The sequence below is a fragment of the Schistocerca cancellata genome, chromosome 3, assembly GCF_023864275.1.
Source record: "Schistocerca cancellata isolate TAMUIC-IGC-003103 chromosome 3, iqSchCanc2.1, whole genome shotgun sequence".
NCBI lineage: Eukaryota > Metazoa > Arthropoda > Insecta > Orthoptera > Acrididae > Schistocerca > Schistocerca cancellata.
This window is the reverse complement of record NC_064628.1, coordinates 637888235-637913549: the sequence shown is the minus strand read 5'-3', so window position 1 is coordinate 637913549 and position 25315 is coordinate 637888235.

The following is a 25315-nucleotide window of genomic DNA, read 5'->3' as shown; positions in this document are numbered from 1 at the left end:
GCCATTTTTCGTAAAACGAAATCATTGCCAGATATTAAAGTGCTACAAGTGACAGAAAAATGCAGTGTGTCTTCGTTAAACGTATAATGACGTAAAATATAATAACTTGATAGTTAACTTAGATTTTACTGAAAGCATGTTTCTACAAGCATGGTAATTTCAAATTTTTTTTTATTTTTTTTTTTTTTTTTACACACCTAATGCACCTCTATATGCGCACCAGTGGTATCGTGACATACATCTAATCTGTATTTCGCTTTTCTGCAAGTGTTGTGCAACATTGCGATAGCTGCTAGACCACAAACTGGTGTCTGGTACACTTGATTCCTGATAAACCCCCACAGAATAAAATCAAGTGGCGTATTGTCTGGGCTTCTAACCTACTAAGCAATCGATAGGCTACTTCTCCCAATCCAGCGATCTGGGACTTCATTATCCAAGAAATCCATCACAACTTTCGCCAAATGGTATGGTGCGCAATCTTGCTGAAAGATCGCGGCACGAGGAAGTTGTGGTACAACAATAACTCCAATACTGCTACGCTCCGCGAAAGGAAGCATACACAACACTTTCTGCTGTGCAGTCCACTTGGCTTCTGACGGGCGTTTACGTGGACAAAACAGTACCCCCGTGAGCATGCTGTACCGACTGCCGCAAGAAAACACTTTGAGTTACCATTCTTGTAGAAGCAAACTGCCATAAATATGACCTCCATTCTCTCTCGCTGGTGGTCGAAACTATTGATACTTTGGCACTGAAGGTGGTGGGTTCATAGCCCACTTAGGAGAACCAATTAGATGAATGCGTGGTGTCTGTCCTTTCAAACAAGTTTCTAGTAAGTCAATGGTTTAAGCACGCCCCACCTAGCTAAGGTTTAGGGTTTGCAGAGAAGTAATTTCCTGTCTATAGCTTCGGAATTATGTTGCGCGAGCGATCGGTCGGATACTCCTGACTGCTTAAAATCGAGAAGTACCGCGAAAATGGTATAATGTTATGCAAAACCATGCAAAAATACATGTGTCCTTGAAATCTGGAGATGGGTGTAGAAAACCAAGCAATCAAGCAGGTCTGGGCCAGAAACAGTAACGTATTTAAGCCGAGGGGGAACGCTAGCCACTGTGGCCAAGTGGTTCTAGTTACTTCAGTCCAGAACCGCGCTGCTGCTACGGTCGCAGGTTCGCATCATGGCTTGGGCATGGATGTGTGTGATGTCCTCAGGTTAGTTAGGTTTAAGTAGTTCTAAGTTTTAGGGGAATGATGACCTCAGAAGTTAAGTCCCATAGCGCTCAGAGCCATTTGAATCATTCGAGGGGGAACGAGCCCGAATTTCTAGAAAAGTTCTGAGAGTAACTTCGGTCCACTGAGGGCACTCTGATCACTTGTCAGGGGTGGGTGACCACTGACCTCGAAGGGAAATATCTAGTGCTGTGAGGAGTGTATGCGCTGCTGTCTGTCTTCATGGTATATGTACGAATGATCCTCAATGGGAGAACTATGAAACTGAGTAAGAGTCCTTCTGTATTTGATGATCTGTAGGAAACTTTGCGGGGTTTAATTGTCGATGCAATATGACCAAAATACCGTCATAATGCTCTATTCATTCACAAGACATCCTTTGTACCTGGACATAGGAGCATCTACAAACTGATTCGAGCAATATGAAGTCATAGTATGTACGGAAAGTTCTGAGAAAACAAGTGTTCAAAGACAAGTTGAAGCAGACCATCCATCTTTGGCATGGATGCCATCACTCATCCGCCACTGTGACTTTAGGACCTCTCCTGACCTGTAGCTGTAGGATACCGGAAATTTCGGCCATTTTTTTCTCCTCTGTAAGACACTGCTTCGAATTCTGGTTGCATAATTGTTCTGATTTTCCCCCGTCTCTGCTTAGAGAGTGCTCTCTTTCCAAACAACAAGAATGGTGTTTTACCAAGTGTGCACATGCTTTTAGCGGTGAGAAAGTTTAATGTTTCTGAGATGTATATTGATAGCAGGACGAACGTTTTGCGTGATCCATCAGCCATTCAGATCAAGTGTGCTTGATAACCGTAGATGCAGCAGAAATTAAAGATATACTGGAAAAGGCAAGTACTATGAATGTGAGTATAGATCTTTTTTTTTGTCATCAGCCAACTAACTGGTTTGATGCGGCCCGCCATGAATTCCTTTCCTGTGCTAACCTCTTCATCTCAGAGTAGCACTTGCAACCTACGTTATTAATTATTTGCTTGACGTATTCCAATCTCTGTCTTCCTCTACAGTTTTTGCCCTCTACAGCTCCCTCTAGTACCATGGAAGTCATTCCCTCATGTCTTAGCAGATGTCCTATCATCCTGTCCCTTCTCCTTATCAGTGTTTTCCACATATTTCTTTCCTCTCCGATTCTGCGTAGAACCTCCTCATTCCTTACCTTATCAGTCCATCTAATTTTCAACATTCATCTATAGCACCACACTTCAAATGCTTCGATTCTCTTCTGTTCCGGTTTTCCCACAGTCCATGTTTCACTACCATACAATGCTGTACTCCAGACGTACATCCTCAGAAATTTCTTCCTCAAATTAAGGCCGGTATTTGATATTAGTAGACTTCTCTTGGCCAGAAATGCCTTTTTTGCCATAACGAGTCTGCTTTTGATGTCCTCCTTGCTCCGTCCGTCATTGGTTATTTTACTGCCTAGGTAGCAGAATTCCTTAACTTCATTGACTTCGTGACCATCAATCCTGATGTTAAGTTTCTCGCTGTTCTCATTTCTACTACTTCTCATTACCTTCGTATTTCTCCGATTTACTCTCAAACCATACTGTGTACTCATTAGACTGTTCATTCCGTTCAGCAGATCATTTAATTCTTCTTCACTTTCACTCAGGACAGCAATGTCATCAGCGAATCGTATCATTGATATCCTCTCACCTTCTATTTTAATTCCACTCCTGAACCTTTCTTTTATTTCCATCATTGCTTCCTCGATGTACAGATTGAAGAGTAGGGGCGAAAGGCTACAGCCTTGTCTTACACCCTTCTTAATACGAGCACTTCGTTCTTGATCGTCCACTCTTGTTATTCCCTCTTGGTTGTTGTACATATTGTATATGACCCGTCTCTCCCTATAGCTTACCCTTCTTTTTTCAGAATCTCGAACAGCTTGCACCATTTTATATTGTCGAACGCTTTTTCCAGGTCGACAAATCCTATGAAAGTGTCTTTAGCCTTGCTTCCATAATTAGCCATAACGTCAGAATTGCCTCTCTCGTCCCTTTACTTTTCCTAAAGCCAAACTGATCGTCACCTAGCGCATTCTCAATTTTCTTTTCCATTCTTCTGTATATTATTCTTGTAAGCAGCTTCGATGCATGAGCAGTTAAGCTGATTGTGCGATAATTCTCGCACTTGTCAGCTCTTGCCGTCTTCGGAACTGTGTGGATGATGCTTTTCCGAAAGTCAGACTCATATTCTACACACCAACGTGAATAGACGTTTTGTTGCCACTTCTCGCAATGATTTTAGAAATTCTGATGGAATGTTATATATCCCTTCTGCCTTATTTGATCGTAAGTCCTCCAAAGCTCTTTTAAATTCCGTTTCTAATACTGGATCCCCTATCTCTTCTAAATCGACTCCTGTTTCTTCTTCTATCACATCAGACAAATCTTCACCCTCATAGAGGCTTTCAATGTATTCTTTCCACCTATCTGCTCTCTCCTCTACCCCTAGACCACGGGTCATATCCCTAGTATAGATATACAGAAATGAAAAACATTCCATTCGGACGCCGATAGTGCAGAATAGTTATGCCAATCATGCTACGATATTTTTTTACATCTGCATCTACACCAATACTCCATAAGACACCTTACGGTGTTTCACGAGAATAGTTAGTGTACTACTCTCAAAGCATTTCTTTTCTGAAGATTAAGCATTCGCTTCTGTGCATTAGGCCGGCCGGAGTGGCCGAGCGTTTCTAGGCGCTGCAGTTTGGAACCGCGCGACCGCTACGGTCGCAGGTTTGAATGCTGTGTCGTGCATGGATGTGTGTGATGTCCTTAGATTAGTTAGGTTTAAGTAGTTCTAAGTTCTAGGGGACTGATGACCAAAGAAGTTAAGTCCCATAGTGCTCAGAACCATTTGAACCATTTTCTGTGCATTAGGCGGAGACACCACTTTCATACCGGACACCTGAGAAATTCCTCTCGAAATACGTGATCACCTAGGCACCACTGATTATGCGACCAGATGGGAGTGAAGACCTATTTGCAGAGTGCAGACACTCGAAGGGTGCAAGTGCATCGACGCAAGCTGCCACCGGACTCAAGCTAGCGCAAGCCATCACTCTTACGCTGCTGCTGCTTACAGTGAGCAGGTGAATGTTGGGTCTATTTTCGGGTATACAGCTGGAGTTTTTCGAGTGTTATACTGACGTCACAATACTGCAAGGCGCACTCGCGCCGGTCCCATATGTGAGACGCCATTGGGCAGCACTTGTGTTTACCATTGCTGATGCGATACATGTGGATACTGACGTCAAAGAATAGCACAGGATGCATTGTTCTTAGTGATCCCAATGGGACATGCGAGCTGCGTCTAGCCATGCATGTGTACCCACGTAGAAGTAAACATCTTTGGAGTAGTGAAGCAACTTAAATCATTTAATAAAAGCAAGTCTTCTGGTCCATACTGTATACCAATTAGGTTCCTTTCGGGGTATGTTGATGCACTAGCGCCATACTTAACAATCATATACAACCACTCGAACGACGAAAGATCCATACGCAAAGACTGGCCCGGGTTCGATTCCCGGCGAGGTCAGGAATTTTCTCTGCCTCGTGATGACTGGGTGTTGTGTGCTGTCCATAGGTTAGTTACGTTTAAGTAGTTCTAAGTTCTAGGGGACTGATGACCATAGATGTTAAGTCCCATAGTGCTCAGAGCCATTTGAACCATTTTTTTGACCCCAAAGACTGGAAAGTTGCTCAGGTCACACTATTCTTCAAGAAAGGTAGTAGGAGTAATCCACTACATTACAGACCCATATCGTTGATGTCGATATGCAGCAGGATTTTAGAACATATATTGTGTTCGAACAATGTGAATTACCTCGAAGAAAACGGTCTATTGGCACACTGTCAACATAGGTTTAGAAAACATCGTTCCTGTGAAACACAACTAGCTCTTTATTCACATGAAGTGTTCAGTGCTACTGACAAGGGATTTCAGATCGATTCCGTATTTCTGTATTTCCGGAAGGCTTATTTGACACTGTACTACACAAGCGGCTCGTAGAGAAATTGCGTGCCTATGGAATATCGTCCCAGTTATGTGACTGGATTCGTTATTTCCTATCAGAGAGTTCACAGTTCGTTGTAGTTGAAGGAAAGCCATCGAGTAAAACAGAAGTGATTTCTGGCGTTCCCCAAGATAGTGTTATAGGCCCTTTGCTGTTCGTTATCTATATAAACGATTTGGGAGACAATCTGAGCAGCCGTCTTCTGTAGTTTGCAGATGACGCTGTCTTTTATCGACTAATGATGTCATCAGAAGATCAAAACAAACTGCAAAACGATTTAGAAGAAATGGTGCGAACAGTGGCAGTTGACCCCAAATAATGAAAAGTGTGCGGTCATCCACATGAGTGCTAAAAGGAACTCGTTAAATTTCGGTTACACGATAAATCAGTCTAATCTAAAAGCCGTAAATTCAACTAAATACCTAGGTATTACAACTGCGCACAACTTAAATTGGAAGAAACATATAGAAAATGTTGTGGGAAAGGCTAACCAAAGACTGCGTTTTATTGGCAGGACACTTAGAAAATGTAACAGACCTACTAAGGAGACTGCCTACACTACGCTTGTCCGTCCTCTTTTAGAATACTGCTGCGAGGTGTGGGATCCTTACCAGATAGGACTGACGGAGTACATCGAAAAAGTCAAAGAAAGGCAGCACGTTTTGTAATATCGCGAAATATGGAAGAGAGTGTCACAGAAATGATACAGGATTTGGGCTGGAAATCATTACAAGAAAGGCGTTTTTCGTTGCGACGGAACCTTCTCACGAAATTCCAATCACCAATTTTCTCCTCCGAATGCGAAAATATTTGGTTGACACCGACCTACATAGGGAGGAACGATCAGCACGACAAAATAAGGGAAATCAGAGTTAAATGTGATTTGCAGAGTATCCATGTAGATGTAGATGTGCGCATTTACCGCACACATGTCGGAAAGAGACGAATGTCACACTAATCCCTTTACAACATGTCGGTGCTTATATATCCTCATCGCAGTCGCGCCACTTGGGTATACGCTGCAGCAACGCCGTCGAACGGAAATCTTTGATTGCCCTTACATTAACTGAGGATAGATAGTAGAGACTGATCGTATGAAACTAGTGAACACGGTTTTCCATTTGCATATACACTCTGCAGTCCACCGTAGAATGCATGGTAGAGAGTACTGCATACCAATATCACCCACTCCCCGTCCCATTACATTCTCTGAATTCCTTCTTTGACTGTTCTTACGCCCACTCAGCAGAGACTCCAGACACTGGAGAAAATATCTCTGATAGTTTCCAGTATAATATTGTATGTTGTTTCCTGAACAGATTGCTCTTACATGCCAAAATTTTTCAACAACTCTAAGACTTCAGTTTTCCTTCCCTACTATTGATTTTTTTATGTTCATTGCATTTAATACCTTTTCGTAAATCATAGTGGCAGCCACTAGAACTTGCTACATTTCTTTTAATCGGGTTTTTTCTTCTTGCCCAAATAGACGTTCAGTTATTTAATAGTCATAGTTTACAACACCGAATTACACTTATACACGTAACTTCGTGGCTCAATACAGAATTAAGATTTTCTTTAAGTCAGCGCCCTATCAGTTAGTACAGAATGTTTAGCGAAGACGTGGAAATTGTTTTTTAATCTATTCAGTTCTAAGTGAACTTTGGATTGTTTACTTCCGTCTTAGCTACTCTTAATATTCGTTGAATCACAAAACAGCATGAGTGCGTACGAACGCAGCATTGGTTCTTATAGCTGTCTAAGCATCCACAGCTTTCGATTCCATGCAGCAACCACTGCTCGGCGCATTTAGATTAGCTGTTTGCTGAGCACAAGCGTAGGCGTCGCCGGAAGTTGGACAATAACTCAGCGTTGCACAAACAGCTGGCAATAGTCTCCTTTCATGACATCTGCTCTCGCTTCTGAACGTATGACTGTTATTGCGTCCTCGTTAATTTGTACAGGAATATACATTCCGATTCGATTAAGTTGTCCTGCAAATTACAGTGGCTATAAATTTTGTGGAGTCATTCTCATAAGCGAAGTAGATATTTCCTCAACCAATATTTTCCCATTTCTCCTGTTCGGTGAGACGGACAATTTCAGTGTCGTTATTGCAACGATAAAGCAACAGCCTTTCCAAGAATATTTCTACATTTCTGACCCCCCCCCCCCCTCCTTCGAATATGGCAGCTTCCCCTGACAGATGATTTTACATTCACAATAATGTGTGAACGACTCATCCCCGCAACCCTACACCCCCCCCCCCCCGCCCACCACAGCCGCCGTCACTCGCCTTAGCACACAAGTCTAGCATGCCTGTGGCGGGCATATGTGAGAGTGGGGTATCTGCCTTCTGTTTTAGCTGATAACGATATCTGTATTATAAGGCTTTAAAACGTTGTATAGTGTCTGGAGATTCAGTGTTTTGCAGAGTGGTTGACTTAACCTTTTCATCCTAGCAATTAACTAGCTGCAGCTATCTAAAGTTCTGTTTTAATTCTAACCACTGAATTTATCTAATTATAGTAAGTTTCAGAAATGACTAAATGCACACAGTGTTTGTGTTAATTCTTTTGAAGCTTTATCCTTCACCCACTTTTATCCCACTTATATAATTCTGGTACTGGCGCTAAAGACTTCGATCTCATAAGGAACACAATATTATCATCGTCAGCTGTTTGCTAAATTGCACTGCGTTAACCATTAAGTAAAATGTCTTCGCATGACAACATACTTACTTCCAATGTACAAAAGCAAAAAGCATGTAGGAGATGAATGATTAAGCTACTACATATCACGAGTGCTTTAGGGTTTGTTGTCTCTCTGTGCCGCTGTTATTAGTCTTGACGAAAATCTCTTAACAACTTGCAAAATGTTTCCTTGCATATCGCCCATACGTAGCGTGGCCTCCATTCCCATCAACATCGATCTTTCACTTGTTGAGAGCGGTCAGCTTGACGTTGTCAGTATGCCTGTACTTACTGTGCTGTTAAACACAAGCATTGAGCAGACCTGGCCTGCAAGCCGTCAGAGTCGGTTTGAACATCGGCAATCTGCGTAATGTACGTAATAGAAGGAAAAACGCTGTGAAGGCGCCCATCGGCACTTACTACAAATGCAGCTGTAGGCGAATGGACAGCTTGACCTCCTTTGTTACTACGGCGTACATTTATGTGCACTAACGGATCTATATTCCTCAAGTCATGTGAGAAGATATTCTTACAGCTAGCAAAAGGTACTCAACAGTCTAACAACGAGAAAACGAAGAATCACATTTTATGCCCACTTAAAAAGAATGGATCACAAGAGACTAACAAAAAATTTTCAACTTCTTTGACATAAAATCAGAAATTAAAATTTCATGGTTTATAGAAATTAAGAAATGTCTCTAGGAGTTGGCAATAACAGACAAAGGCGTAGTAAACAGACATGAATTAAGGAAAAAGGCACAAAATATGAAGCGTTTCCAGAGGAAATTCCAGATAAATAGATTATGGTCATGGACTGTGAAGGTAGATAACAAAAAAGACCAAGAATGAAGAAGTATTTGGAAGGCAAAAAGAAAAGGGAAAGGAATACGATGTCATAAATCATCTGTTTAACATGGTTCTGATTTGGCCAAACTTGAATAATAATAATAATAATAATAATAATAATAATATCAACACAAAAGCACACACTTGCTATACGTGGATGATCTAAAACTACTGGCAGCAACAAATCAACAACTCAACAAATTACTAAAGATAACAGAAGTGTTCAGCAATGATATAAATATGGCTTTTGGAACAGACAAATGTAAGAAAAATAGCATAGTCAAGGGAAAACACACTAAACAAGAAGATTACATATTCGGTAACCACAGCGACTGCATAGAAGCGATGGAAAAAACAGATGCTTATAAATATCTAGGATACAGACAAAAAATAGGAATAGATAATACAAATATTAAAGAAGATCTAAAAGAAAAATATAGACAAAGACTAACAAAAATACTGAAAACAGAATTGACAGCAAGAAACAAGACAAAAGCTATAAATACTTGTGCTATACCAATATTGACCTATTCATTTGGAGTAGTGAAATGGAGTAACACAGAACTAGAAGCACTCAATACACTTACATGATCACAATGCCACAAATATAGAATACGTCACATACATTCAGCAACATAAAGATTCACATTAAGCAGAAAGGAAGGAGGAAGGGGATATCGACATAAAAAACCTACATTATGGACAGGTAGACAATATAAGAAAATTCAATATAGAACGAGCAGAAACTAGCAAAATACACAAAGCAATCACTTATATAAATACATCGGCTACACCATTGCAATTTCATAACCACTTCTACAACCCTTTAGATCACATAACATCAACAGATGCAAAGAAAGTAAATTGGAAAAATAAAACACTACATGGCTAGCACCTGTATCATCTAACACAGCCACACATCGATCAAGACGCATCCAACACATGGCTAAGGAAAGGCAATATATACAGTGAGACGGAAGGATTCATGATTGCAGTACAGGATCAAACAATAAACACCAGATATTACAGAAGCATATTATTAAACACCCCAATACCACAACAGATAAATGCAGACTTTGCAAACAACAAATAGAAACAGTAGATCACATCACAAGCGGATGTACAATACTAGCAAATACAGAATACCCCAGAAGACATGACAATGTAGCAAAAATAATACATCAACAACTTGCCATACAACATAAACTAATAAAACAACACGTTCCCACATACAAGTATGCACCACAAAATGTACAGGAGAATGATGGATACAAATTATACTGGAACAGAACCATTATAACAGATAAAACAACACCACATAACAAACCTGACATCATACTCACCAATAAAGAGAAAAAATTAACACAACTCATCGAAATATCCACACCCAATGCAACAAATATACAGAAGAAAACAGGAGAAAAAATTGAAAAATACATCCAACTGGCAGAGGAAGTCAAGGACATGTGGCATCAGGATAAAGTTGACATAATACCAATTATACTATCAACTACAGGAGTCATACCACACAATATCCACCAGTACATCAACGCAATACAGCTACATCCTAACGTATATATACAACTACAGAAATCTGTAATTATTGATACATGTTCAATTACCCGAAATTTCCTAAATGTAATGTAACATATAGCGTACAGTTAAAAGGAAGTAACGCTTGATCAAGGTCCGCGTCACTTTCCATTTTTAACCAGACGTAACGTCTGAGAAAGGAAAGAAATAATAATAATAATGCAATGCATGTAAATATTAGAAAACTACCCATGTCTTATGAATACGTGATTGGTGATCAGTCATACGATCGGAGTTCTCCCCCTCTCAGTATCAGCTAAGGTCTGGAGCGGTGTACTGAGTCACCGAAACTGGTTGCCATGTAATAAAATAACATCAGAAGCACGGCGGAAGGTGTTTCATTGTGTTGTGTCTAGGAATCCTGTGTACTCCGTTCGCTAGACAAACAGACAACTCGTATTAATGTACCGAAGTTAAAGCTCGAAGGAGGTTTGGGAAAGGAGCTCACTCCACTGCAGAACGAATGATTAACTCTGGAAGCAATTGACTGAAATAATTATCCGCGATACCTTTTCTTCCACGAGAACTAATCCCGCTAGATACGCAGGACAACATCTGTGAAGTTTGCAAAGTATTCGGATGCCTGTTAATGGACATTAATATGAGGTTTGAATTCTTCTGGAAATACTTCCGATGAGGTGTCTGAACGTATATGGCGGAAATGCATCCCATTTTCCTCAAGAGTCAAAGCCAGAGATGGTAGCGATGTTGAACGCTGGTGTCTAGAGAGAAGCCGACGTTCTAACTCATCCCAAACGTGTTTCATTGCGTTGAGGTAGGGACTCTGGGCAAAGTAGTTAATTTCAGAAATTTGTCACAGAAACCGTTGCCTCTCAGACCCCGCTTTCTGACAGGGTGCGCTGCCCGTTGACACAAACAATTATCGTTTCCGAACTGTTCCTCAACTGTACTCAGTACAGAATGCTTTAAAATGTGTTCATGTCATTCCGCATTCAGCACTTCTTAAGAGCAATAAGGGAACCACACGCTAAACACGAAAAACATACTCATATCGTGACACCACCTCCTCTGTACTTCACTGTTGGCACTACAAATATAGGTAGGCAACAGTCTCCATGCGTTCGCTAAACCAAAACGTTCAATCGGTTTGCCGCAGGACATACAATAGCACGATTCAACACTTGAAGTCATCCATTGGGCAGCAGAGTTGCTTAGCACTGCGGGCTTTCAGTTAATCATGAAATGAAGTGATGGCCCTCAACTACGTACCCTCAGACTTAGAGTTGAAATATTGAATGTTTTGACTGGTTTCGATGTATAGGGGCTGGGATACGTACTTGCCACATTACAAGCCAAATACTGCTGAGTCTACAGTATACAATATGAATATACACATGAATCGAATGGTTGAAGGTTCCTATCATTCGGCAATTGCGAATTTTTAAAGCAACATGGTAGTTTATATGTGAAAGAGAGCAATTAAATAAAATCTGCAGGTACTATCTCAAAGACTTTAAATGATGAGTACGATAGTAGAAGTACTTTTGAGAATGCGGTATATTTCTGCCAAACACTTACTGGTGTCGATGGTCCAGCAATTAAATAAAATACAAGTTGAATAACAGGGAAACAATAGATTCCTACATCACGTAATTAGTTATGAATAACAACATAGCTCGCGAGATATTCACTTTCAAACGTGTACTATGTCTTCACTGCAGAAGCCACGGAAATCTCTGAAGTACACAAGTCGGCACTACGAAATGTTTCTACCTCCCGCGACCACGCGCATACTGCTCCACTGCAAGTCTTTCCCGCGACTCTGCCTCCGCCGCCGTTCTGTCCCACACTCCCCGTGTCCTGTGCGACCGTTCCTCACGCCCCCCTGTTCCGAACTCCTTTCCCGCTTCCATCCTCTCTCCCCATTCACGAGCGCTGTGATTGGCTAGAGCGCTCGCGCCATGTCTACAAGCCAAAGTACCCACACAAACATAATGAAACACATTCGAAATACTGGATTTACATTTAAATAACTTGAAATTAAATAAATATTCCTATGGCTGGACCATAAACACGCTCTAAACACACATTATTAAATACATAAAGAAATCAAATAAACATATATCAAAGGAATAGAAACAGAAGGTGGGCCACTAGCCTAATGTCTCTATGCTTTCTAAAACACAGTAAATATTTAACGAATTTCTTGATGAATAGTATATCTCGGATATAAACAAAAACATACACGAATAAATATATTTATGAGCATGCTGCTGCCGTTTTTTCATGTAAGTGTGGAGTACTTATGGCCTGGCGCGATCGATAGTAATCGGTCACTTTGACCTCCCATAACTCACATTCTATTCAAGTTACATGTCTGTAATACGTACCAATTTAGGTTTACACTAACAGCTTTATAAAGACACGTCGTTTGATAAAATCGGATGAAGCGTTTAGAATTTGTAAATTCGTTGTTGGCTGTTACTTGTATAATTTACAGTCAGACACTACACTTTAAACTAATAAAGATATTGAAAATCTGATTACACCGTCAGAACCGTCGTGCAGATAATGGTAACGTACATGTTGCTGTTTAAGGTATCAAGATTCGTCTGGCTATTACTAATTTGTATACAAACTGTGAAATGTCTGCCATGATGGTTTCACAAGGTCCACCATCTTTGCCACTCCTGGCATGTATCCTCCATCGACACAGCACCAGCTGTCACTGTCGCTGTCGCTGGATCCCGGCTAACGTTCGGCACCACGTGGCCGACGAGCCGCGGTCCACCAGGAGGCCTCAGTGCAGCCAAGCCATCTCCGAACTTAGAATACTTCCAGGGTGCCACAACTCGCCCATTACCTCACAGCACTGATGACAGAAATATACGGCTTACACGGAGCTGCTGGATCGTTGTGCCCTGCTCCTTCTATCTCCCTACTCACAATGTGCTAGCTAGACTGCCTGTAGCACTTTGGAACTCACACCTGATTTCTTCCACTGATTTCATGCTGTTTTTGACAACCACCATCCGCAATTCTCGGCAGACCCCTTCCGTATGTGACGTTTCCCTGGTTTGGTTTAGCTGTTGCTGTTTCTTCATCTTTCCTGTCCACAGTCACATCACCAACAGTCAACTTGGCGAGGTTTGGAAAGATTGAAATGTCGATCATAGATCTATTTCTCAGGTGACATCCGATGCCCAGTCCCCATTTGAAGTCACTCGGCTCTCCTGACCGACCCACTCTGCAGTTATTTCTTCTCTACTGACAACAACACAGTACACCCCACCTTCTTTTAATATTGGCGGGACCGTGTCTCATGACGTCTGGTGCTCTGTTTCATGTTACGTAGGGTTGTGTAGTTACTTTTGGTCTGATAGTGTATGAAAGAGACGCTGACAGAAATAAATCTCTGATGTTTGGCCGCACCTCGATAACTCGGTTGGTAAGAGTACTTTTTGTGAAAGTCAATGTTCATGGATTCAATTACCTGTCCGGCGCAAGTGTGTCAGGAAGTTTCATAATAGCGCATACTCCACTGTAGAGTGGAAGACTTATTATTGTAACTACCGTCAGTCAGAGTTGAACACAGTGTTGGCATTAAGTGCCGTGTCGGCACATTTAGTTGCAGCCAGATCGCAGGTTCCGAAGTAGGAAACAATACGTATCCCCGATCGTGCCACTTTGGTATTTTCTCGTGTTACTGGGTCAATGGTGTATGGTGTGACTCTCTATTCGGCGAAACCTTGCACTATAAGATTCGTGTAATATTAAGAGTTGTGTAATATGAGCAACTACGTGTTGAAATACAGGATAGCGAGTGAGGAAGGTGGTGCCTTCAGCCTACTGAAGGAGGTGGGCTGCTGGAGGTGGTTGGGGATATTGGCTGTGTGGGAGAGACAGAGGACTGACCGTTGGAGCATGTCTGCGGTGGGATGGAAGGGGCACAAATTGGTTTTGTCAATGGTGATGATCCAGGAGTTGATGGTTGCTTTGGGAGTGGATGGATTTGAAGACCTTGCTAAACAATGAGGCAGTGGGGCTGTAGGATGAGGTATCAGTAGGAGCTTGTGCATGGAGGTTTTTCTAATCTCAGAGGTTGGAGGTTTCTCACAGCTCAGGATAGTAACCTGTGGAGAATACAGTGGTCTAAAGGGTTGCAAGGATGACTAGAGATGAGAGGGGAAATTTTTTAAGGTTCGATAGGTGATATGATCGTTGAACCGTGGCAGCTTCTGTGAGGTCGCGCACTTGATCCTACTGACGTCACTCGTGCGCGCGTTCTATCGATTCTGGCCTCCGTCGTTTCATCTTTGCTGGGCCATGTGTTCCCTCTGGGGCTGCTGAGGCTGTGCGGTAGGGAATGGTGTGTCGGACTCGGAGCTGGACTGTTGTGCCTGAGTACGCGGCGTCTTGGCGAAACCGTAGACGATTGGGCTACGGGGGCTCGCGTTTTCCTGCAGCGTTGACTGTTGCTACCGGTGAGTTCAGCGGGCCAGGAGAGGCTCTCGTCGCGTGAAACTTGGTTACGAAATGGTGTGCGAAATACGCCGAGATATATTGGACAATTTGTTAGCAGCTGCGAGCAGGAGGGCAGTATTATCTGGCGCCTACCTGGAGTCTTGAAGCTATTGGTCTCCTTGGTATTTGCTTTAAATTATATATGAAGACTGTACAGTAAGTATGGTTCTTAAGGGTTATTAATTCTACACCAGTGTGAGCTGGTTGGGAATCCAGTCTCTTCATGCATTTGAGTGACCCCTTTCGGGAATGCTTGTGAAAGTCTGGAGTATTCTGTAAGCGCCCAGCTATTATTTGCAATTTTATTCTGGTACTTGAAATCTTGTTAGTTGTCATTGGCTACAACACAAAGAAGAATCGCTTCTCGGCTTTTGACAAGATCAATGTGTAGGGTTTATTGAATAAATAAACAATAAAAATATTTAATACATTTATTAACCAAAGCGGCGAGAGCTATTTTTAGAAGATGGCGTACATTTTAGCGTGGCTGGCGACTCGTTATAACTAGAGTCGCCAGCGCCGCGTCTGGTGGCAGCGCCGCGAAGCTCGTTCAAGGCCACGCGCCAAGATGCGCCCATCCATTGCGCACTGTGTTAAATATGATCTAACCCTGTACGCAACGTGTGTAAACGAGGCTTCTATTTTGGCAGGTGCGCATAGATGGATGGGTTTTGTTGCAAGATTTAGTTTGGCTATGTCCGTTCAAGGAACTGGCAATTGTTGAATTACTATGGCGTTTGTTCGTACGAGTGATGCTAAGAAGAGTTCTTTGGATTCCTTTGCTATGCGGGATGTTATTGCCTGGATGCTGAGTGGTCAGCGTGACGGATTGCCATCCTACGGGCCCGGGTTCGATTCCCGGCTCGGTCGGAGATTTTCTCTGCTCAGGGACTGGGTGTTGTGTTGTCTTCATCATCATTTCATCCCCATCCGGCGTGCAGGTCGCCCAATGTGGCGCCGAATGTAATAAGACCTGCACCAAGGCGGCCGGACCTGCCCTGTGAGGGGCCTCCCGGCCAATGAGGCCAAACGCTCATTTCCATTTCCATTGAGTGTTTGATACTACTGATTGTAATTTCTCTTTGTTCTAGACCTTATGGCCCTTCCTGGGGTGAGTTAATGGATTTGGCCTGTGACTAAAACTGTGTGTGCTCAACCTAAAGGTACACGTCTTGGTCATGTGTGTGTGCTTACTTGTATTTACACCCTCTCTTACTCCGTGTTGAGGAGACCTTCGCATTATAACGGTACATTTTAATCGGTCATTTACCGTTTGGTGCGTATCCAAATTACAGTGTCTACTAGTCACTAAGAGTCCCCTTGGCTTATTTAGTCTCGTTTGAATTATTATGTAGTTATTTCTTTTTAAACGAGTTCGTACATTGTTTCTTGTTATTGCTAGAAAGGTTAATTTAAGTTTTAATGGTTGGTTTCCTTGAAAATAATCTTTAATCGGGCGTTTAAGTACTGCTGTGTTTGTCAATTTATATCAAACTTGTTTCCTATTTGTTGTTTGATATATGTTGAGAGCTTGGTGTTCTGCTGGTCCGCGGCAGGGACGCGTTTTCCTTCTGCTTCGGCGGCTTTCCCGTAATTGCACGAGGCCTAGGTGTTAGCGGGTCACACGCGCTTCTGCGGATCTCCCGTTACAGACGCAAGTTGAGTAGTTATTGTCATCCTTTTGATATCGTTCTGTGGCGGGAGTGTCGCCGGAATAGGAAGTAATGTACTTAGTGTTTCTATTATTGTAAAGTCCCTGTGGGCTTGTGATGAAAGCCTTTGCGTAAACTGAGAACTGAGTTTCTTGATTTCTGAAAAAAAATAGGATTTATATGTCATTATTCTTTTTATAGAGTTATAGGAGCCCGTTAGTTTATTTAAGTAGTTAACTTGGTTTATAAGTAAGAGGCTTGTAGCAAATCAGTGAAGTACTACTGCTTGCTTCGGTTTTTACACGTGGGTAGCGTCTGGTCAGCTTGGCTGTATCTTGTCTATATGAGAGCAGAACAACTAATGTATGCATTTTAGTGTCTTTTATATATCGTTTGTTGAATTTATTTTCAAGTCCAGTCGTGGGATTAGCCCACAGTTGTGATGCTAGTCGCTCGGGCAGACTGTCGCCCCATATTTGTTTAATCAGTTATCTGTTTGTAATTGGACCAACGTTGTGCTGCACAGTTGACATGTTGTTCGAGTACTCGATATGTCCTTCGAGTACCACCGGTAGTTTTATGTATAATGGAAATGTCCTTATGCATTGTGGTTTTAATTTAAAAACCTTCTTATATGTATTTGGCAAGAATCTTGGTAACCATTATTTGGCTTATGAGAGAATTGTTATTAAATAAAAACATTTGTGTGGGAATGATAAATGACGCGTCAAGTTGGGCCACCCTTCCGCATGTTTTCCTTAAATTAATCGCTATCCTTACTCTGGATCTCAGTCGTGACCAGGGGATGTGTTGCGTTTTCTGTAAAGTACTTGCTTTTATCATGTGCTGTGATTGGCGTGTTTAATTCTGTTTGTGGTATGTTGTCCAAGGTCTGTAACCTGGGAGCTAGAGTGATACAGCGGAGCTTGTGTGTTCGTGTAAGGTATGTTTGTTATGGAGGAGCAGATGCTGAGGGATGGAATAACTGCCAATGAATTGGTGGAATGCTTTCCAGTGCTTGAAAAGTCAATGGGGAGTCTAGTGCATGTCTGGCGCCAGTCCCAGCGTTTTCATCATTTAGTGGATTTCTGGTATGTATCTGTATTTGCCAACGGTGAATGAGGGTATCCAGGTCATATATTCTTAGGAAGGGGCATTATAAGCAACGGATTCTCAGACATAGAGTAATGCTTATGAGAGGAGAGTGGGTCGATGATCTTGGTAGGGATATAAGCCATACTGCTTCCGACAAGGTCTGCTGCAGGAAGGCTGTGGCGTGGGAGATATCATCGAGTTTTCGGAAGATTAGGGAGTGGCTTCCAATCAGGATATCTACTGAGTCCCAGTAGGCATTCCAGTTGCCACGGGAATAGTCGTAGATAACTTTTGGATGGAGCCTGGGATGGGATCCATGGGAATGATACTGTGTGCAAGATACGGTGAGGTGAACAAGTAAGTTGTCTGCCGGCACGGTAGCTCAGAGTGTTCGGTCAGAGAGCTGCGTGCTCTTTGCAGTGAAAAAACTGAGTCAAGGAATCAACGATCAACGTGAATGGATGTCTTGTGACGTCTGTCCAGACCAAACGCAACGAACTATATCGAACAAAATTAAAGAAAGGAAAGAAAAGAAAAGAGAGAACGTATTTTATTGGTAGTCAAAACATCCTCGGTCCCGAGTTCGAATCCAGCCACAGCTTAAGATTTGATTAATAATCAGCATTGGTAACCATAAAATTCCGGCATCAGAACTCACCCTCACTCTGCCAACAGTCTTGTCAAAGAGGTTGGAGGAGCGGACAGAGCTTCAAGGCACTCTCTTCTCCTAAGGGTGCGAACTGCCCCTAAAGGCGAAAGAATCAGCAATGAGCAATGCCATGAGGATGCAGAAATCAGTGGAAACCACGGCATTAAAGACACGGCGCCTACGTGGACACTTCCTTGAAATAGTTCTTGAAACGTATAAGCAAGGCGCTGTGGGAGTCTCGACTCCTATTTGGCCGTTCCTGACGTCACACCAAGCTCACGTGAGACATGGGTACGGATGTAATAGGTAGGTAGCATTGAGCACGTATTTTCTTCTACTGTCCTGAACTCATCGTGCATTAGTGAGTTTAGAGATGGATGAATGTATCGTTTCAATGTGTCTGAATAATATTTTAGCCAGCAGTTTCGTAAAATGTGTGACTGTAATAGTGGAGTCATAGTAAACGTTTTCAATAAATCTTTCCACTAACGGCCATTCAGTGAGCAGTGACAATTCGTTAAAAATGGTCCATCTAACCCTTGTCTCAGCCATTTAAAGACAGGGAACAAATACAGGAATTTCATACGAACATTTAATCCCGATATTTACAACAAAACAATTTGGTTCCGTAGCAGTGAAATGTTGTGTAAGCTATTCTGTTGACCATTTTTGTTGCTCGGGAAGGACAAATATCCTTGGAAGAGTAAAGATCGTGCTTTTTAGGACCTTAATAATCTGCACACTGCAATTTCAAGGCATGAAAAATCAGAATCTTATATCCAGGCATGAATAGCTGTGGGTACATTTGGTAAAAGTAGGATTGCAGTGCTTTTAGATGAGCAAAAACGTGCAAGCACAATGAAGCACTAAAACAGAACCGGGAAATATTTAAGAGATTGACAAGAGTCACCTGTTTTTAGAACAAGAATTAGATATCATTTAGAGGACGCAATGAAGCTGCGACACGTACAATCGAGGCAGTTACCTGGAGTTAATTCATTTATTGGCTGAGTTTGACGACGAATCGAGGACCCAGTTATTCACAGCCTCCGAGTTCACCGGATTATTGCTTCTCATCCAAAACGGTTTCATTCAAAGCGTGCATAATAATGCTCTTCAAAGTAAAATCTCATTTGAAAGAAGCGACATTTGTTCCTGTTTTACTAAATGAAACGTCGATGTCACAAATCTTTAACAGTTGTCAACTGTATTCGGATATATACGGGGTGGTCAGAAACAATTTTAAAAGCGGGTAAGGGCATTGCAGCATATGTTCTACTGAGTAATAATTGTTCAGAAAAAATTGACAAGTTGCGCCGTTTCTAAGTTATTTAACATTGAAAAATGGTTCAAATGGCTCTGAGCACCATGCGACTTAACTGCTGAGGTCATCAGTCGCCTAGAACTTAAAACTAATTAAACCTAACTAACCTAAGGACATCACACACATCCATGCCCGAGGCAGGATTCAAACCTGCGACCGTAGCGGTCACGCGGTTCCAGACTGAAGCGCCTTTAACCGCACGGCCACACCGGCCGGCTTTAGCATTGAAGTTATGCAATCAGGCCGTTTCGCACAAATTCAAGCGGCCCCTATATACATTTAGCGTCAGTTGTTCTCATACGCCGGCCGGAGTGGCCGTGCGGTTCTGGGCGCTACAGTCTGCAGCCGAGCGACCGCTACGGTCGCGGGTTCGAATCCTGCCTCGGGCATGGATGTGTGTGATGTCCTTAGGTTAGTTATGTTTAATTAGTTCTAGGCGACTGATGACCTCCGAAGTTAAGTCGCATGGTGCTTAGAGCCATTTTTGTTCTCATAGCTCAAATGATAGCGCACAAGACTGCTCAGACTTTGGCTCGGTTCGATCCTTACTACCATCACATGTCCAGTTTTTGTATCGACCTCCCAAATGGTTTTATAAAACCAAACGAAAAACACCTTTGGCGAAACTGTCTTTGGCGGCCGGTGTGGCCGAGCGGTTCTAGGCGCTTCAGTCTGGAACCGCGTGACCGCTACGGTCGCAGATTCGAATCCTGCCTCGGGCATGGATATGTGTGATGTCATTAAGTTAGTCAGGTTTAAGTAATTCTAAGTTCTAGGGGACTGATGACCACAGATGTTAAGTCCCATAGTGCTAAGAGCCATTTTTTGACACTGTCTTTGGCGGGCGGCTTGAATTTGCTCGCGCAACTGCATGATGGCTAATTTCAATGCTAAAGAACTTGGAAACGGCGCTGCTTATCGAAATTTTTCGTGAACAATTATTTCTCAGCAAAACCTACCCTTAAATACTCTTACATTCTTTTCAGACTCTTTTCAACCACCCTGAGAACAAGGGACAGATTTATGAAAGACTTGGAGTGTTTACTGACATTACTGGCGCTAAATCGGAAGACGTTGCAACATATAATCTGGAAGAAATTGAATACAAAAATAAGTTTTTCGCTCACACGTATGATGGGATAGCCGTCATGGGGGCGTTCAAACGGTGTGCAGACAGAAGATGGAGAAGTAATTCCACATGCCATATCTGTGCACTGTTACGCCCACAAACTGAATTTCATTTTAACACAGGCAGCATCGCATATGAATACACGTAGAGTGTCTTTTACTAATCTCAGTAGTTCTCTAACATTTTTTGTCCATATTTCATGAAGAACAAACTTATTAGATACAAGATTGAAGAAGAGATTTACAAAACTCACACCAGTAAGATGAAGTTATTCAAGTGGCTTGGTATAGCCTATGGCAGATTCTAGGGTTGAAATGGAGATTTGTACGAGTCCATTTTGGATAAACCGCAAATTTGGAACACAGCTACTGTTAATGAAGCACGTGGATTTCTTATGTTACGAGATTTTAAATTTTAACTTCCTTTTGTGTCTGTTTGAAGAAATGTTTTCACTGACAGGCATTACATTTAACATAAAGCAGTAAAAATCCTTAGACATAAAATTTTACTGCAAAGAAGAGATACAACGACTTTGAGGAAATACGGTGCAAGGCTGAAAGCGTATGTGATACTCCAAGGAGGAGAAGAAATGAAATGCACAGACTCATCTGTAAAGGATGACTATAGGAATACACCTAGAGATGTTAGATACTCTAATAATGCAGTTACACATCAGATTTGGTTCGCTGCCTGACTTAAAGTTTATCGGTATGTTTGACTCAAAGAATTTCTCAAGCTTTGCAGATGCGTTTACCGCAGAAGAGTCTGAAAAATTAAGGACAATATATAGGAAGTTTTTTGACATTGTTAGGTAAAAGTCTGAATTGAGAGCAATTTTTATTTCACAACGTCATGAAGCCACGTCTGTGAAGGAAATACAGAGCTTCCTGTATCAAAATGAACTTTACGCTGGACTTCCAGAACTCTGGAAACTCTGAACTGATTTAACCATACCGACAACATCGTCATCAGAAGAACGATCGTTTTCCGCACTGAAAAGAACTGTTAATGCTCAATGAAAAAGTCTTACGTCAGCGCTCTCCATCATGTCCATGGGGAAGGATGCCTTGGTGCAGACGAAAGTTCGAAACTCATTTTTCGACAACGCTACTGAGGAGTTCTGCAAAGAGAACCTCACAGCGGAGTATCGCTACAGATAAAACCATGGTGAGTGGTTTGTACCCCAATAAACATACACCTGTTAAGTTTCATATTGCATGCCTACCCTCAGGGTACGACTCTGGATAAGATAATATAGCCCTTGGCGATTGTCCGGAAATGATTTTTATCCTTGTTCAGTCCACGGATATGTTTTGTTCTTCAGCTTTCCGCCATTTTCTTCTGGATATCCTCTTAACGGTGTCAAAGAGGTTATCGCAACTTTCTGGTTTGGATGGAATGTTAAGCACTGTGTCATCCAAATCATTTTAAGTCATCCCATCATGGATTTCTGAAACGGAAACGATTTGTAATGAAATTTCCCTGTTTTGAGTCCCGGTCAGACAAATAGTTTCATTTTGCCAGGAAATTTTAAAACAGCACGTTATAAACTGAAACCTTTGTTCGGGAGTCATTCGAATGTTTGTCCTAAGCTACTGACGATAATTACAATGAGGCGTCAATTTTCTTTTAAGAACACAAATAGAAATTTACGGAGGGGCTATGTCGTCTTTTGGGAATTGGTTGGATCACTTACTTCCTGATTTCTTTGGATACAATGCTGTAGCCAGGGTTGTGCTCTTTCTAACATCAGTCTGTGTTAAGGAAGGTTTTGAAGCCTGAGATCGTTTATGTCTGCCGATACCTCTAACCTTTCGCTATTCTTTGCAGTTACCATACACTCCCAACTGCCCTTATGGCTGTTATGATCATCCATTACTACCTCCTTCTGGAGATCCCTAAATTAAGAGGGCTGATTAAAATTATACACTTAAGAGCCGAAGAAACTGGTACACCTGCCTAATATCGTGTAGGGTCCCCGCGAGCACACAGAAGTGCCGCAACAAGACACGGCATGTACACACTAATGTCTTAAGTAGTACTAGAGGGTCCGGACACCATGAATTCTGCAGGGCTGTACATAAATCCGTAAGAGTACGAGCGGATGGAGATCTCTTCTGAACAGCACGTTGCAAGGCATCCCAGATATGCTCAATAATGTTCATGTCTGGGGAGTTTGGTGGCCTGAGGAAGTGTTTAAACTCAGAAGAGTGTTCCTGGAGCCACTCCGTAGCAATTCTGGACGTGTGGGGAATTGTGTTGTTCTACTGGAATTGCCTACGTCCCCGGAGTCCACAATTGCAGAAGAGTGGACCTTCGGCTCCGAAAGCCCATATGGATGATGTTTCGTTGAATGGTTCGAAAGCTAATAGTTGTTGATGGCCCAGCAATTTGCGGAAATGTTACACTTCTTTCACGTTGAACGATTCTCTTCAGTCGTCGTTGCTTCCGTTCTTGCAGGATCTTTTTCCGGCCGCATGGATGTCGGAGATTTCATGTTTCACCGAATTCCTGGTTTTCACGGTATGCTCCTGAAATGGTCGTACGGGAAAATCCCCACTTCATCGCTACCTCAGAGATGCTGTGTCCCATCGCTCGTGCGCCAACTATAACACCACGTTCAAACTCACTTAAATCTTGATAATCTGCCATTATAGCAGCAATAACCGATCTAACAACTGTGCCAGACACTTGCTGTCTTATATAGGCGTTGCCGGCCGCAGCGCCGTATTCTGCCTGTTTACATATCTGTGTATTTGAATACGCATGCCTATACCAGTTTCTTTGGCGCTTCAGTGTAATATACAACTCGTTAAGTAGTTAAATAATAAGTATCTCGTTGATATGTTTGCCTCTAACCAAAGACACTATACTCTGATTATAGCACGCGTGTGGTCCTGCGAGTAGGGAACTCATACTCTTCATCTTTCGGCGCCAGCTGTTAGTCCACGGTGGATCTCTTAAATAACCAAAATAGGTCTATCACATTTACACTTTCACACTGTACATGACAACTTTCGTTATGGCTGAACACATCCTCACTGCTTATTGGAAATACTTACCAAAACCTTTAATTCCAAATGTTTGTGTAATCGATGATTGAAACACTGGCCACGGACGCCTGGCGAAAGCTTCAAATGGTTCAAATGGCTCTGTTCACTGTGGGACTTTAGGACATCACACACATCCATGCCCGAGGCAGGATTCGAACCTGCGACCGTAGCGGTCGGGCGGTTCCAGACTGAAGAGCCTAGAACCTTTCGGCCATTTCTGCCGGCGCGCGAACGCTTCACTGGATGCGTTCGACTCTGGCGTCCTTCTCTCTTTCACCCTTTTTTGGTCTACAAGGAAGCTCCTTTAGTGTAGTATATAATTTCAATTCTGTAATAGGAATATAATTGCCGCCCTTGAGAATACGAATCCATTTATTTCGCTTGGAATGTCTGTTGCACACTGGCGTGCGTCAACAACTACGCACTTATGTGTATGTAAATAACTGCCATTACTGCTGCACGTAAAACAGCCAACGTAGACATGAGTAATGTCTTGTTTGTAGCCTACTGACAACACCTTTTAATCACCATGGCTGCCAGTAAGGTATTTGCGGTCGTAAAGGAATTCCAGCTCAGTTCCTCAAAATGTTCAAAAGTGATGGATTTCATTATATTTACAACGTCTGCACTTTTTTCTATTATTCTGCAACTGATTCCATTCTGTTTGGGACAATATTCAGGATCCATAAAATATGATCAGACGAGCATAATACAAAACGTATGCTTAAGAATATGAGCACTCCATGGCATACAAAATTTGCCAAAAACCACTTTAATTGCTTTTGTGACTTTCGTCACTAAACACAGCATAGGAAGGATTCCTGAATACACTGCTTTTTTTTTTTAAAAAAAAAGTTCAGTAGCCGGAAGACATGTCCAAATGTCAATATAGCTTCTCATACGTACAAGTCATCGGAGAGTGTGTGTGACTAGAATTGCAGTTCTCTGGACAGGCAGAACGTCCGCCAGACTGCATTAGAGTTGTCCGTGTGTCATGTTGTTACAGGTCCTGGTATGATATACAAGAGGAGTAAACAGCTTCAGATACTGAGCGATCACTGTGAAGGACGCGAGAATGTCACGTACTCGTGTGACACAGTGTTATCAGCACCTGGCAGAGTTTGGATGCGGCCCACTGTATTTATACCTTAGAGATCGCGCAGATAAAGTTACTGTAGATAAGTAACGGCTGGCTTGGAAGCGTATCCCCCGCTGTAATGTATTGTTAAAAAAAAATACGTTCTACCATCCACTTCACAGTGATTCACAGACCGACTGTTCCACATTAATTGGCATGAACAAAGCACGCAGTATTTTAACATAATTTCAGGTGCCTTAGTAATAACACAACTTAGCCCTGTACTATTTAAAGGGGGAAAAGCCTGCATAGAATAACTACATTTAAACAAAAAGTCCGCCCCCGGTAGCTGAGTGGTCAGCGCGACGGAATGTCAATCCTAAGGGCCCGAGTTCGATTTTCCCGGCTGGGTCGGAGATTTTCTTCGCCCA